Source organism: Heloderma suspectum, chromosome 3, assembly GCF_057233095.1.
Source record: "Heloderma suspectum isolate Gila_16-S chromosome 3, 16-S_ref, whole genome shotgun sequence".
Classification (NCBI taxonomy): domain Eukaryota; kingdom Metazoa; phylum Chordata; class Lepidosauria; order Squamata; family Helodermatidae; genus Heloderma; species Heloderma suspectum.
This window is the reverse complement of record NC_139460.1, coordinates 228787980-228804823: the sequence shown is the minus strand read 5'-3', so window position 1 is coordinate 228804823 and position 16844 is coordinate 228787980. Positions and strand designations below refer to the sequence as shown.

The following is a 16844-nucleotide window of genomic DNA, read 5'->3' as shown; positions in this document are numbered from 1 at the left end:
TTTTTTAGCTGAATATGCTTTGCATATTCTGAAGAACTGGAGGATGGAACTATATGTTATAAGAAACACAGGGCTGCTGCAAAAACGTAATTCCTGTGGCAAGTTCCTCTTTGTTCAAGATGTACTAAAATCGAGTATTGTAGACTCATGTCCCCACATCAACTTGGCATCATTTCTCAGTTCCTGCCAGTGGGAAGTGGTGTTATACTGTTATGAAATATGTGGGGAAAAACACTAAGGTTAATAATGTCAGAAATAAAATATGTATGCTACTGGTTACAGAACTTCATATGGGGCTGTTTTCAGTAGTAGCTTTGTATAGTTCATTCCTGAGTTAGCATAAATAAGAACTGATGACAAAAACCAATGAACTTTAGTGGCCAGCTCGTGGATACTTTATTTCAGGGTTCTGTCCTTAACTACTTTTACATGAAATGGTACAGTTTTCCCCATTTTTTTACAGGGTTCACTAAATAAATTATTCTATACACTGTGAAGTGACAAGTAGTCATTCTGAGTAATTATAATGTATGAATCTAAAAATAGACCCTGTAGTTCCAAGCTGAAGATACTTTACATGGTCCTTCCAAAAGCTATCCTCATAATGGAGCTTTTGGCAAAAAAACCAGCATCTGTGTTCAGCCCAAAAGCTTCACCACCATGATATGTAATAACCACTGTTTGTATACGCAACCTCTTTGAGGCTTGCTCAGGATAAAATATCTGGCTTCAGTCTATATTTATTACTAATTGAATTTAATAGTTAACCCTGTCAAATTGTTACCAAAGGAATATTTTTAGTCTTATGACATTTAATCATTTGGCCTGGATACTTTATTTCTTGCACATAGAAAACATAGCTGCTCAAACCAACTAGCAAGTTGAGTTGTTCAGATCAATTTATAAGATTACATCTTCCTTTAGATTTGGAGCTCATTGCAGATGTGCATGTAGAGCCTAGTAATTATAGTGCAGTACTGATGTATGTGATTTATTTAGTTACAATTGTCTATCAGTTTTTATTATGAAACATCCGTTGAATGAAGACATTGGCAAGTTAGCCCATGCCAGTGATTTTTCTAAATGGTTTTGAACATCTAGTTTTGCAGGATGGAGTTGAGGGAAAGCAAAGGTTCTATGGCAAGGGTGGGCAGCTTGTGGACCTCTAGATGTTTTGGCCTACAACTCCTATCAGTTCTAGCCAGCACAGCCAATGGTGAGGGATGATGGGAGTTCTAGGCCAAAAACATCTGGAGGGCAACAATGTACCCACTCTTGTTCTATGGGGTTGAAAGCAGCTCTAACAAGGGATGGGTGAGAATTTCATTTGGTTGGCTTTGGCTAAAAACTTTCCAAAATTTGCAAATTTCTTCAGAACTGGGACAGAAAGAACTTGAGATTTTTTTTTTAAAAAGACTAATTAGTTTTTAATTAGTTTAATTAAAAACTAATTAAAACATTTAAAAACTTTCAATGAAAGTGAAAAGGAGAGATTTGTCCATCTCTGCCTCTGACACTAGGCAGGAGATCTGAACACCACATAGACTGCTGCTGGATCCACACGCTGCAGCAGGTTGAGGAAGGTGAGATTGACCACAGTGTTGTTGCAGGGCATCAATAGGCAGATATGCCCATCCCCCTTCTTCCACTTTGAGCAATATGGCCAGGAGCCCACAAATTCTAGCTGGCCATTATTTTCTACTAGCCAGCTGTGAAGTCCTATCCTACCATGACTATCAGGGGAAGGCAGCCTGGTGTCCTCCAGATGCTTTGGACCAGAGCTTCCAACATGGCCAATAATGGGGGGGGGGGTATAGGAATTGTAGTCCAAAACATCTGAAGAGCCACAAGTTGCCTATCGCATTTATATTATATGCATTTTCAATGTAGATATCAGTTTTGTCAGATTGAATGAAGTTATGTATTAATAACTCAGACTTTATTCAGATTAATGAAGTCATGACATTATTATTTTATTAACCTGTGATTATTTTTGTGGGGTTTGACTTTTTCATCCTAATTTTTAAGGCAGATCTCCCTACCCCCAGTAAATTTTACAGTATGTTATTAAAAACCTCAAGTAATAAGCAACATTACATTTTCTGACACACCCAAACATGTGAATAAAATGCCTATTTTAATTCCCTATGCAGAATTTTATTACATAGGTGAAGAATGGATGCCATTTCCCCCCCAGGAGAAAACTCAGGAGTCCTAAAGTTAAAGACTTCTTTTATGGCATGAGTTTAATGGGTTACATTCTAATGATGCAGTTTTACAAGCTAGATCACTGAAACTCTGTGCTTACAGGGTTTTGAAAAGTTAGTTAGCTAAACTTTATTTATATGCCAGTTTGGGGGTGTAGGTTCCCAAAGCAGCATACATACAATTAGAATACAGATAAAGCAATAAAATCAAAATCATAACAGTAATAATTCAATGAATAAACCACAATACACTGAACAGTTTACATAAGAGCAAAGTTATACCCTGGGATTTATTTGTTTTATTCAAGATTCAGAATGAAATTAGATTTTTTTCCTATCTAAAGTCCTTTGCTTAGAGCTTTCAGAAGTTTCCAGAACTTTATTTTGAAAAAGGAATAATCGTTTCTGTTAGAAAGGAAGGAGGAAACCTCCTGTATCACATTATAACTTCTTAACTTTCCACTACAAAGTCATGGCACAAGAATAACAAATGTACTATGGCATAGACTTTAGAGTCATGTGATAGACTCTAGTCGAGGAAAGCTTATGCCATAGTCTTGGAGAGCGCAGTCCTGTCTGTGGGAGAGGACCATAGGATATTTTGAATTCTCTCCTCTGAGCCCATAGACACTGTGACAACTTCCTCACCCAAGGTCAGAGCTCCAACCTTGGGAGAGGATGCAAATGAGAGGCACAGGATGGGGAAGGAAGGCACCAATTATCTGCACTATCCTGAAGCCTCCCTGTCCCGCTCCCATCCCTGTGACTTCACTGGACACACTCAAAATGTGTCTAGTGAGAAAACAAATGAGAAGAAGGACAGAGAGGTGAAGATCACCTCAGTCATTCTTCTTCCTCTGCCAGGTGTCTACCAGAAGAGCACAGGATGTTTGGAGAGCTCCTTTGGAAAGCATAGGATTGTGCCCCAAGTTTCCACAAGACACTGTATTATGTTTGGACATGTAAATCGCACCACCAATAAATGTTTCAGTTACACACTGTTGTAGATTCTTATACCATGTACCAAACAGAATATTCAGTTAATGACCAGTGTTAAGAAGAATTGTTCCACAGAATTTTTTGTGTTTGCCTCAATAAATATTTTAAAGTTATATGAAAATAATGTGACAGTTGAACTATGCATGGTTACATTTTATGAATACTGCTTCTCTTGATGTGGTTTATTATATTTTGGGATATGTTATGAGGTGCTGAGAAGGATTGCTGGTAAATAAAAACTTGCAAAGGAACTCCATAGGTAGGGAGACTATCCAGACTAGAAATTATAGCTAGGTAACAGCTCATCCATATCAAATCACAAAGTTTCTGTGTTGTCTGGACTATGATGCATTGCTTCCCTGCTTCTAGACTTTCTATATAGTTCTGAATTGGTATTTTAACTACATATATTCCCCCTGCCCACTGGGTTGGATCCGTACTTAGGCACGTGCAACTGGTGGATGGACTTTCCCACCCCCCTCCCAATGACAGCCCATCCAGCCCCATGAAAATGCTACAGAGTGGGTCAGAGGACCCTGCTGAATAGGGTGAGCTGTGGAACAGTGGGGAGGGGGGATTCCCCAAAATTGGGTAGAGACACCTTCTGTGAGCTGAGCCCTTTGGTCCATGGAAGGCAGATCCTGGATATAAGATCCAACCTTATATATATAGCATGTCATGCTGCTGTGAATGAAAACGCAGTTGAGGAAATGCCACATGATGGTAACAATGTTCTTATGACCAACTGTGATAAAAGATCTCCATATTATGAACAACAGGAAGATGTCAATGGAACTGCTTGATTTTATTAGTCTTATACTGATAAAGTGTATCAGGGTTCTGACCACAATGTTAGCCTTTTGGTGGTACTTGATGAAGTCATTTCATAATTCTAGTTTCACATCTATTTTGATAGATGCTTTAAAGGAAGGTGTGTAAGCCTATGTGAACCCTTCACTTAGGGAGCCCTATGGGAGTGGCCTGGACTATTTGTGGGAGCTGCTAGTTTGACTGGTGTGTGCATGTTTGATGGAGCCTTGTGTGGAGCTGTGAATATTGGTTGTGGACACTGGATTAAGGGAAGCAAGTGAGTGCAAGCAGGCAAATAGTTGTATTGGTGATCAGGTGAATGGAAAGGCAGGGTAGTAGGTTGGGGCAGCTGTTACCACACTTGCCTGGAACTTGTGTCTCTATGCCTGTCTGAAAACTACTTTCCCATATTCAGGGAATAAGCCCTTCTCAGTGGAATTTAGCTCTAGAACTAAGGGGACCTCTTTCCTCTGCAGCCTGGCTTTATTCTGCTGGAGGACAGGCTGCTGTCAGCCCAGTACTGCTGACCCAGATACCAGCACATTTAGCAAACGCAGGAGCATAATGTGTGTAACCTAAATTCCCTAAAGTAGCACACTGTTTTAACAGTTTTATTGTTTTAGATTTTAATTGCTATTATCTTGTTTAAAGGTTTAATATGTTTTAGCTGTTTAAATTATTAAACTATTTATTGTTTTATACTGTTTAAATTGATTGTATCTGTATGCCGCCCTGAGATCTTAATGATATAGTGTGGGATACAAATGTTTTAAATGAATGAATGAATGAACCTAGGGAGGGAGTAATAGAGATGAGAGCTGAGCATTTCTAGAAAATCAGTTCTTATTAAGGAAGTAAAACAGAAGGCAATTAATAGTTGAACTATTGAAAGCTGCCATAGAGAAGAGACGGGGGAATGAGAAGTGATACTGTAATGAGCCATTAGAGGCTGTGCATTTGGGTTTCAGTATTTAGGGGGGCAGGGTTGAAGAGGTGGAAGCTGTGTGCAAAAGAAGGAGAGGGAGAGAAAGAAAGGAAGAAAAGTGGGGAACAAGTGATTCCTTTCTTTCCTTCTGATCTGCCCTGAAACTCGTTAAAGGGAGTGGAAGGGAGGGCCCTTGGGTCCAGGGTAAATCCAAAAAGAAGGCAGGAATAGCAGGTTTTTTTCAACCACAGACAATACTTGCTGGAGGATGGGGTGCAAGGTCAGTCATCCGAAAGTGGGAAGTCCAGTCAAAGGGGTTTATCACATGGAGCTTTTATCCTGCTATTGAGATGGCTCTCTCTCAGAGGTTTGCGGGCTCTTTACATGACGCTGTTACTGTCCAAGATGTTTCCCGCAATTTCCTCGAGCCTATCTCATGTTTTCCCCAAATGCAAAAAATGTGGTATTTTTCCCAGCCCACAGAACAGAAGTGCCATAACCTCCATAAAATTCTCGAATAGCAGAAGAAACTGCTGTGTCTTCCTGCTGTGGGCATTTGTTTTCAGTTGCTGGGGGCACAATCAGGATGACAAAGGCATTGAAGATGAGAGCGGGGCTGCACAGAAGGAGACCTGAACAGATTTGACAGGCATGAGGGCAAGAATCACCTGCTCATTGTGACTCCTGCCTCCACATTTCATCCCAGCATGTCCTTTTCTGGAAATTCTCGCTCTGTTTCAATGCATTGTTGGTTTTAGAAATAAAAGTAACAGAAGACTGGGGTGGTGACATTTAAAATACATTTTATATATATACATAAATTTTAAGACATAAATTAAATCAGTGTATCTTAAAATATATTCAGTAATACAATAGGTAATCATTAATAAAAATTAAACAACATCTTTCCAATTCATTACATTAGATTCAGCAAAACCCCTCCTCAATTTTTGGGCAGCCACTGCAAACCTTGCGACTATCTGTCGCAAACTTATCCAAATCAGACAACAAATATACAGTCTTAACTTGATCGTCACCAGATGTATTCTTCACCAAATTCAAAATAAAATTTCCCTTGGTTCAGAATAAAGAGAACAATATAATACATCATGATAATGGTCTTCTACTACCTGAGCACCACATATACAAAGAAGCTGTTCTGTTGGTATGTTATGATAGCGTCCCTCTAGATGTTGAGAGGCCATGGTCTGAAATCGCAGCGCCAGGAATGCCTTTCTAAATGAACTAACAGACAATTCAGGAAACTGGCCAGTAGTCAGTCTTTAATGAGCTTCCGTCTTGCATTAAAAACGTGATTGTTCAGGCAGGCATTTGGGGTGGGTTAGGGTATTTTAGAAAATGTTTTTATTGTAGAATTTTATTGTTTTAAACTGTTTTATTGTACGCTGTTCATCGCCCAGGGTGGCTGGGTGACCAGCCAGATGGGCGATTGATAAATTTAATAATTAATAAATAAATAAATAAATAAATGTATGTCAGTATAATCCCTAGGTTCCAGGATTAATAGCCATCTCTACTGGTGGATCCTAAACACAGCAGAGAGGAGACTAGCAGCTCCTGTTTCCGGTAAGCGTCCCCAGTGGCTCAGACAGTCAGGGACTCTGGTCACCTGAGTCCCTTGGTCAAGCCCCCCTGTTATCAGGAGGCCAGTTTGAAACTCTGTGGCAAAATGGTGGCAGAATGACAGCGCTCACTAGAAAAACTACCTCTGATCTTCAAAAACCGATCTGGCATCACTTCTCCTTAGCATTATCCTGGCTCATGTTGTGTTTTATCAGGGTCACCGCAAATTAAATGTGGGAAATAATTTCACTGTATTTTAAAGGTAAGATTAATTGAACTATAGTGTGGTGCTAGACATTATTGATGACACCATTTCAGCACATTATGTTAAAGGAATAATATCAGTAAGGCTAATGAGCTCAGTGTATCTAATAGAAACCTAACATAAAATGAATTGATAGCAACAGCCAAGTATTAAAAGGGCAATCATGACTCATGTGACTGTGATTAGGGCTATAACTTGGAGCTGGTCTGATTTCATTAATTTAAGCATTTCTAAACTATAGGGCAGGGCTCTCAGCTTGAGCACTGATTTCCACCTTTAGTAAATATGGAATTTAAAAATGGGAGGAAAAGGGAAGAGGAAGAATAGCACTTATTGACAAGTATTTCTCTCCAAGATTTCCTGAGATGTCAGAGATAGCCACAGCTAATGATGAAATATTAAGCAGGGCTGATTTGAGCTAAAGAGAGAGTTCTTGAACAAGCGCAAGAGAACAGTTGCTTTTATGCAATGAGTCTGATTGCTAGGTAGGAGTTTCTCTCCATCAAATCAGGTGGGGACCATTTCCCCTTTCCCCATACTAGGCAACAAGGCTTGCTTACACTGAGCCATTTAGGCCTGTATTTTTGGACTTTGGGAGTTTCAGAAGACAGGCAGAACTTAGTGTTTGAATCTTGTGCATATCCCAGGATGTCAAAAACACTTGTGGCCCTTGCGAACCATTTAATGCATTAAAAAGTAGCACCTGATACAGCACCAGTAATTCAATCTACTGTCTCCACTTAAATAGACAGGGAGAGCAGGGATTCTGCTGTTTGTAGGTCTTTCATATATATTTTTAATGGGCTGGATAAACACTACAGTGCTGCTGTTAACACACCAGAGAAGTACACAACTATCTAGGATATATTTGAAAGTTTGCAAAATGGCACAAGGAGAAGGAATTTCTTTCACTGTTGATGTGTGTTCATGAAGCCTGCTTTGCTCTTTGAATGCTCACTGCCTTCCTATAACTTTTAAAAAATCTTGTTTGATTCCTGCTTATCTGAGGCTTTGAGAGTTCTTTTTACTTTTGTTAGCAGATGTAACCACCGGACCCATCACTGATCTTTTTTTTCTTACCCCCCCCCCACGTGCACTTTGCTTTGTTCAATATGACATTCTGCTTTATTAAAAATAGTTATATTGGACTCTAAATAACATGCAGTTTCATTTTTTCCCATGGGATCTGTAGCCTTTACACTCCATATTAAGAAATCTGTTGCCATCTATAGTCCTAATTATCTGCAACTCTAATTAGGAAATATATGACCATCAGTGTTAAGGATCAGCTCCCACAAATCGGATATTTAGTACCCTTCCAGCAAAAACTGAACTGGCATGTGTGCGTTGTATGCAAAACAAACAAAGAACCCCCAAAACAGTATAATAATTTATGTCTTCCAATGTATGATAATGGAGACTTGCAGATTTTTTATGTGAACATATAAAAAATAACTATGGTTATTTTGAATATAATCAGAAGCATAAAATGCATGCATTAAAAGGAAGATAAACAGTCCTTCTTCATTATCTTTGGTCTCTTTTATGGCATACGGTCAAGACAATGATCTCATTAATCTGTATGCCTTGTCATTCTGACTTTTCAGTATCGTTTTGTGGGCACCCTGCCTTTTTATTTTGGTCTAAGACAGCTTTTCCTTCACAGCTTTCTTTCCAATTATTACTATGCCTTCAAAACCGACGCTGTGCTCTCTAAATTAGTCAGTCTTGTCTACATCTGCCCCTGCCAATCCAGTCACTTTGTTTATCCTGCCATGTCCCTCTGCCAGTTTCTCACAGATGATTCATACTTCTGTTGGATATATTTTCTATCATTATTAATATGCCAGTTATATTCCCTGCTATTGGCATGACAATAACCGTTACATGTAATGTTATAAGTGGATGCCACTCATTGGTAAATTGGATGTCCTAATTGTACGGTTTGGGTTTTGTAAAAACAAGGCTGGCTACGTGAGACTTACAGATGACAAAACTGTGCAGCATTCCTTTGAAGTTCCCAGCACCTAAACAGCTATGAAGTAAATGTTGTTCCCTTATGGTAGAGTGTTGTGTGTGTCCCATGGGATGGTGGCATGACAATGTGTGGGATGACAGACTGACAGTTAAATTTATAGCTTTATATTTTCCCTTTCATCTTCTGTCACTATTGCCACCAGCATTGGAAGTGTATATAACATTAGTGCTGGAGTAAAAATTCTAAATTATTCTGCTACACTCACTGCCTACTATTTACACTGTTAGCGTTATTTCAGCAAAATAAATGAACCATGGCATTCGAAGCATTCCGGTACAAGTTTATGGAACTTGCACTTAAGAGAGATGGCCCACCTTCAAGAGCTGATTTTTCTTTATGATACAATGTTCCCTTCATCTGTGCAATATAGGGTTACTGGGCACACCTCTGCTGGCTATGATGGGTTGTACTTTGCAATGAAGAAGTCTAGCTTGCACATGTAGAGCTGCCTTGCTTGATAGAGACCAGTGTAATGAAATACTGAGAATAAGAAACAGGGATATGGAAGATACTAATATGGTATAGCGGTGGCCCACACATCTCCCATTTATCTTCAGTTACATCTAGCTACCATCTGCAGCTGTAGGTGGCTGAACTGTTATTGCTGGATAAACCACAATATACTGTATAGTCTATGTTTCTAATTAATCATCCACATAGAAGGTTGCATTCATGGTATTGCCTTAATACAATACTGGGTGAGTCTGCGTATTTAGCAACGAACGCTGTTCTACTTTACATTTCGTTGCTCTCTTACTTGAATGGATATTTGAGATGATTAAATTAAATGAGAACTTCAACTTTTAAAAATAAACCACATAAAATGATCTAATGGAAAGACTTTCTTGAAGAATGAAAAATATTTCCCCCCCAAACTGAATTCAGAAATGGCCAAGTAAAACTGTACGACCATGTATGTATCACTATAAACATCCATGAAAAATTGAAAGATGGATTCCCACCCTCTCTGCCTGAAACATAAATGTAACCAAAAATAAAAAAGCATACATTATGAAGCTTTACTATTCAGTCAAAGCTGTGATGTTATAACAATGGTTAAGCCTCCATAGACTAAAGTTCAGTAATTACTGTCAGTGATCACTCATTTTGTTTTACACTGCTTAATATTCATAATTGTTTCTCTGTGCAAAACAAGTTAATGATAAAAAAAGAATCTTGTCAGATAGAAAATATGCATTTAAAGTACAACATGTTCCAAACACAATGTTTTCTGTACTAAATAAGCAGCCTGACTTATTTACCTAATTGTTGCTCTTGCTTCTCTCAATCTTCTTTTCTGTTTCTTTTAATTTAAAGGACAGTTGTCACATGAGCAATGATCATAATGCAGTTTAGGAACCGTATTTAAATGTATAAAAATGTTCAGAGCATGTCATGTTCAAGACCAACAAATCTTTGTTGTAGACTCCAGAATTCTACAATGAAACTTTACAATACCCATAAATAATTCTATTAAAAGCCTTTAGATTTGAAAAAGCCTATAGTACGTAACTTTATTTTGAGATGCTCTGCAAGTAGATTTACCTTGCACACTGCATATAATGCACACATATTGTGCTATCATTTTGTTACTTTTTCAGAACAAAGTTCATACCGAGTTCACTGACTATGTTAAAGGAATTTGTAACTGGGGCTGCCATTCAATAGAATTGATCCTATCACAAGGTCACTACAGTATCAGTGCAACATTATGGTTTCTGAAAATGCCTGAGTTCTGAAGGAGGACTTCAGTGGCTCTTTGGTATTCATATAGTCTGTTCATTGCTACCAGTATGTATAAAACCCAAAGAAAACTATAGATCACATTGATGGCTGCCTTAATGAGGATGTTTAACCGATAATGCATTTTCTTTAGTAGTGTAAACATTCAAATTACCATAGGTTCTGTGTTCTGTCAACCATCTAGTAAGCTTATCATGTCTCATTTGTACAAATATCTATGAATTCTTTTGTCTCCTATCACAAGCATTTTCTCTCCCTTTCCAGGCAGTCTCTTTATGCTTCAGTAGAAACAAATAAAGTTCAGCACTGTTAACGGGAAGGAAAAAGCCCTTCAGCTGATTTGTGCCTATTGACCACTTAGCTTATCACACATCGGCTGCTCGTGATTCACTCACTTTTCTGATGTTGTCAGATCAAATGCATACATCCCATAGCATGATAGGGGACACTCATCTTAAGATGGTTGCTCAGAACTGTTTCTAGCTAGGGAATGTATCATGTATTGAAATGAGGATCTTGGACAGGAGGTGTGGGGAGTTGGGGGTTGAGCCTGAACATATTACTAGTTTTGTACCAAAGAGGGAAATAGAAAGCTGTTGGAAGGAAATGCTTCAGATTTTTAATGCAAGATTATCTGAATATCTGTCCAAACACAGGCTTTACATGCAGGTCTGATTTGTTAAAAGTTTAAGGGCACAATCCTATGGACTGCTCCCTCTGTGTTTGGAAGCTCCTGAACTCAGAGTCTCCTGAGATTCCTATGCCCTGCTTGGCTGAAGCCAGCAGAGTGGGAAAGCAGCTGAGGTGATCTTTGCCTCACTGTCTTCTGATCTTTGAGTTTTTGCTAGACTGGTTTTTTGGCCCATCTAGCAAGTGTGCTTTGGAGGGGGAGGGAAAGAGGCAGGAGCAGGCTCAGGATAAATTATATCCTGGCCTCTCTGGTCTCCCCCTCCCTGCCCCCTCTCCAGGGTCAGTTTTCTGACATCAGAGATGTAGTAGAACTACAGGGGAGTAGTTCTCTCTGCACCAGCTGCAAAGGGGTGGGGGAGTTGGGTTGGATCTCTGACTCTGCCTTCTGAGGTCCTAGCTGTGTTTCTGACCTTGGAGAGGGGAATCTGAGCCATCCTATGGTCCTTGAATGCTTGCCCAGGGACCATAGGATTGCTCTTTAATGGTGGAAAATTCAATGATGCAGGGTGGCTGTGAAAAGTTAAGGTATTTTAAATTTACTCTAAGTTGCAGTGGCCAAGGATAGCCTATAGTAAGAATTAAAAACGTCTTTTGTTAATTAAGGATTCCAAAAAAGTACCTTTCTTCTAATACAGGCTGTCATTGATGGTGCATGCAAAGAAATTATGGATGAAGAAGTTGTCTTGTAGGGGAATATATTGAAAGAGGATGTTGTATTGTAGCCATGCAGTTTACTGGGTGCCCATTCTAGTTTTGGCCAATGTGATTAGATACAGTGTGATTGGCCAGGAGGCAGAGGGGAGGGAGTTGGGTGAAGCCTGAATTTATTATTAGTTTTATGGCAAAGAGGGTAAAAGAATTTGTAATGCTGTTGGATGCTGTTGTATTTTCACCAAGTGCAATATGAATTTTGGACAAATTAATAATGTTAGGAGGTAAAGAAAAGGGCCATTTAGACGTTCTTACAATTGATTGATGACATAAAATTAAAATAAGCCTTTTAACAAGATACTAAATGGGATTCTCCAAAGCCTGAGGGAATGGAGGTTCATATGGTCAACATTTTAATTTAAGAGATATTGGAATATAATATAAGATTAAAAAAAGATTGGAAGGTAATTGAGGTGTCTGGACTAATGTTTATCTATGTTAAACATAATATAGCTCTTAGGGCATGTGATTGATCCAAGGGAAAGAGAGAGCAGGCTTAGGGAAAAGTCAAAGTTGTACCTGAAATGCCACTGCCTAGTGTAATACAAGGCATTGGGCCAGTTTGCACGATCAGAACAGCCCTGTGTGGGTTGTTTAAGTGTATGCTGGCTGGCATTTTGTATATCCAACCCCTGACACAGAGTAAAGAGACAAGTCCTTGGAGTTTTAAAGAGTAACAACTTTATTTAAACGTAAGTGATCTGTAACAGGCAAATAGTCTAATATAAATCATTCCCTCCCTCCAGTGTAGGTAGTTTATCAGACTGTGATAGAGGAACTTTCTTCCTTTTACCCTATTCTTTTTGGATGAGGTCCTCAGGTTCAAAGCCAGTGACTTGCCTTTCACCTACCTAAGGCCCTTCACAGCCTACACCTTCAAGTGTTAAGGGGTGTGTGTGTGCCCACTTCAACCCCCTGGACCTTGAAACTTTGTGCGGGCAAATCAGACAAACCCTGAGTGGAAGACCTGTCCCTATCCCCTCTAGCCTCATGGCCTTGAAATAGTAGGCAGTTCTGAGGAAGCCTCCCTTCATCTTAAAAGATTATTCAGGGATTATTCATTATTATTCTGTTAAATGCACACTGGTCCTGCCATAAAATGGGATTAGCCAATAACCAACCCCTCAATCCCACTTCTTCTGGGAATACCCACACTCCTTTGCTGTCACTCTCCTAAGCCTCTCTGTGTGTGTGTGTGTGAAAGAGAGAGTTTATTTTATTTTATTTTGTTTTATTTTATGGCTAAGCCACCTGTGGCTCCCAGAAACAATCCCAAGCACTACAAAATTCTATGGCACTTCCTGAGTGTGCATGAGCACTTATTTTTTCTTATTTTTTATTTTTAATCAAGCCCTGAAAGCCAATGGGTTGAGTTCCCTGGCACCACTGAAGTCATCCTGCTGCTACAATCACACTCTGTGAGGTTCAGCAGCTGCCACAATCCCTCACACAGCATAACACAGCACACTGAAAAGGTAAGGACGTTGGCCTCCAGTAACAGCAAAGCTTTTGCCCACCCAACAGTGCGATCCAACTGGCCTATCCTTCAGTTCTCCAGGACAATGTCTTCCTCCTGCTGAGATGAAACGGCAAAAGAGGACTCAATGAGAAAAATTACCCTTTGAATTGCACTGATCCACCCCCTTTGCAGCTGGCCATCTCCCCATGAGCTGGGTGAAAAAAATGCCATCCCACCAACCAGCAAGGTTGGGGCCAGGCAAATTGCTGCTATTTGCAGCACTAATGCAAGTCACCCAGTAAAATTGATTGGCAGTAGACTCAGACAAACTTATGAAGCTTGCTAGCACAAGCTGTGGTGATGGGCCTTGGCTTGGATGGTTGTAAAAGTGAATTAGAGAAACCATGGAGAATAGGTCTGTCACTAGTTATTAGCCATGATAACGAAATAGAAAATCCATGTTCAGAGGCAGTATGCCTCTGGCAACTTATGGCCTTTCAGAAGTTGTTGGGCTGCAACTTCCCTCAGCCCTAACCAGCATAACCAATGAAGACATATGCCAGGAGTTCCAATCCAACAATAAGTTGCATACACTGCTCTAACTAGACATTGCTGGAGGCTACACAATTGGGTTTTCCCAGTAGCAATGTATGGCTGTGAGAGCTGGACTATAAGGAAGGCTGAGCGCCGAAGAATTGATGCCTTCGAACTGTGGTGCTGGAGAAGACTCTTATGAGTCCCCTGGACTGCAAGGAGGTCAGATCAGTCAATCCTAAAGGTAATCAACCCTGAGTGCTCATTGGAAGGACAGATACTGAAGCTGAAGCTCAAATATTTTGGCCACCAAATGTGGAGAGAAAACTCCCTGGAAAAGACCCTGATGCTGGGAAAGATTGAAGGCAAAAGGAGAAGGGGACGGCAGAGGATGAGATGGCTAGATAGCATCACCGATGCAATGAATATGTACTTGAGCACACTCCGGGAGAGAGCGGAGGACAGGAAGGCCTGGCGTGCTATGGACCATGGGGTCACGAAGAGTTGGACACGACTTAACGACTGAACAACAACACAATTGGGTAGCCTGTTGTCTTCATACTCTGTTGTGTAGGTTTTCTAGAAACAAGTGGCTGGCTTTTCCAGGATGCTGGGCTAGTCACCTTGAGTACCATTTTGTTTGGTGGAAAGGCAGGGTACAAATCAAATAGTAACATTATGGCTCAGCAGAACATTCTTAGTAGAATACTTTCCATGCAAAATGAGCTATATTTCCTTTTCCCTTATTAATCATATATTTATGTTTATGAAATTGCTCACCAGCGATACTTGGGTACCAAGTAATGCATGTGAATGGCTTCTGAGGCCTGGCTGCTTTAAAATTAAGGCCAGTGAACATCTAAGCATAGCATAGTACTGAATGCTGTTCTATTTTCTCTATTAAGCTGGGGGCTTTTGTATTTCCATTTACAATTATTATTTGTGAACCAAGGGTGTTGTTGGGAATCAAATGGAAGCCTATTTTCATGACATTAACAACAAAAAAAAATACTATTATATTCTTGGCCAATGGGTCTTTTGAAATTTTTTTCCCTCTGCTATATGAGAATCTACTAATTTAATATATGCAAGCCAATATGCTTCTGAGCCAATACACATCTATGCATACATTTTTAAAGAATATATTATTTATATCTCCATTAAGAAGGACTTAACGTCCCTTTCGCTGATAACTGGTGCAATCTGCCATTTTGTCCAGCTATGCAGAATGCAATTCTGTAATGCATTACTGCACAGTATTAGAAAAAAGGAAATGGGAAAGAATGCCATAAAATATTTTAAATACATACTTTTTACCAGCATAACTTTGTAATAATGATGGATTCCTGTAAAGCTGGCACACAGGTAGTTGCTCTGTTCATTTATGAATAACAACTATGTAGGTAAAAGACTAATACAAGGTTTATTGTGCTATTGTTCCTTTTCTAAATAAAAAATGTTCCTTAGGATTCTTTCTGTTTGACCTTCCCCATCTATCTTTCCACCAATATCCTGTGCTTAAATTGCAAGTTGTCCTAAAGTTTCCACCACATCTTGTGGCCCGTATAGTTTTGCTAATTGTTATCATTGGCAGCTTTGGATTGGACCTAATACTAGCAGAATGGAAATCCTTGGGAAATGGATTTCCCCTCCCCCTTGCAGACCTCCAGACTCTGCAAACCCATCCAGAGTAGATGCAGAGCAAGGGGAAGTCCACTTGTATAACACTGGATTTAACTCTTTGAGAGACCATATTTATTTGGCAAACTGACAAATACTTGGGGAAGGAAAGAAAGCATTCTTTTGAGACAATGGTACCATTCTTCTGATGTAAAAATTAGGTTTTTCAAAAGCCAACACACGTCCAGTCCTTGTGAGACACTGTGTGAAAATAGCAGCTAACAGGATTTGGGGATGATGGGTGAAGTTGCTTGGAGAAAACCTAACTCTACTACTTCAGTAGTAGCCACTATTGCAACAGTGACTGCTACATGAGTGCAGTTAATCAGACATGACATTATGGACAGGAATGGGAATTAGTTAGTATCTAGGGATGTACAAAAGTCACTTACCTTTTCAAAGGGTGACATTCGCGGTGGTGGGGAGGCGCTCTGTCCTCCCCCCGAAATTCTCTCCAGCCGGCTCCACTCCATGGCGATTCTGTGGAGCCGCTGGACAGGGCCGCCCGCACCTGGATATCCGGTCGCTGGGCAGCCTGCAGGGACGCAAATAGCGGCTGCTGTAGCTGCCACCATTTGCGTCCCTGTATTTTGCCATGATAGGTTATATAAATATTTACATAGCCTATCACGGCAAAAAACAAAACAGCAAATGCAAATGGCGGCGGCTACGGCAGCTGCCATTTGCGTTCCCTTGTTTTTTTGGCCATGATAGGTTACGTAAATATTTAAGTAGCCTATTACGGCAAAAGAGATGGGCGCAAATGGCGGCCACTATGCCATTTGCACCCCTCTCTTTTTCCGTAATAGCCTACGTAAATATTTACATAGGCTATCACGGCCAAAAAAAAAGGGAATGCAAATGGCAGCTGCTGTAGCCGCCGCCATTTGCGTTCCCTTTTTTTTGCCATGATAGGCTACGTAAATACTTACGCAGCCTATCACAGCTTCCACAGGGACGCAAATGGCGTCCCTGCATTAGCCGTGATAGGCTACATAAGTATTTACGTAGCCTATCACAGCTATAATGAAGAAGCGAATGGTGGCCGCGGCCACCATTTGCAAAGCAGCGCGAACAGCAGCAGGTAGGTGTCCCATTTCGCGCGCCTTTCGCGGGGCGGGGGGGCGGGGGGGCTTTGTTGCGCCACAGATTTCAGGGGGCCGAATGCACTGGCGTTCGGCCTCACCGAGATCCGTGGC

General features: G+C 40.3%; 1 protein-coding gene across 1 annotated transcript in view; it reads left to right on the top strand.

The window, feature by feature from the left end:
- Positions 1-16844, top strand: part of ADGRA1 (adhesion G protein-coupled receptor A1) — a 554873-nt gene that overhangs the window by 72321 nt on the left and 465708 nt on the right. The gene's annotated exons all lie outside the window — the stretch shown is intronic.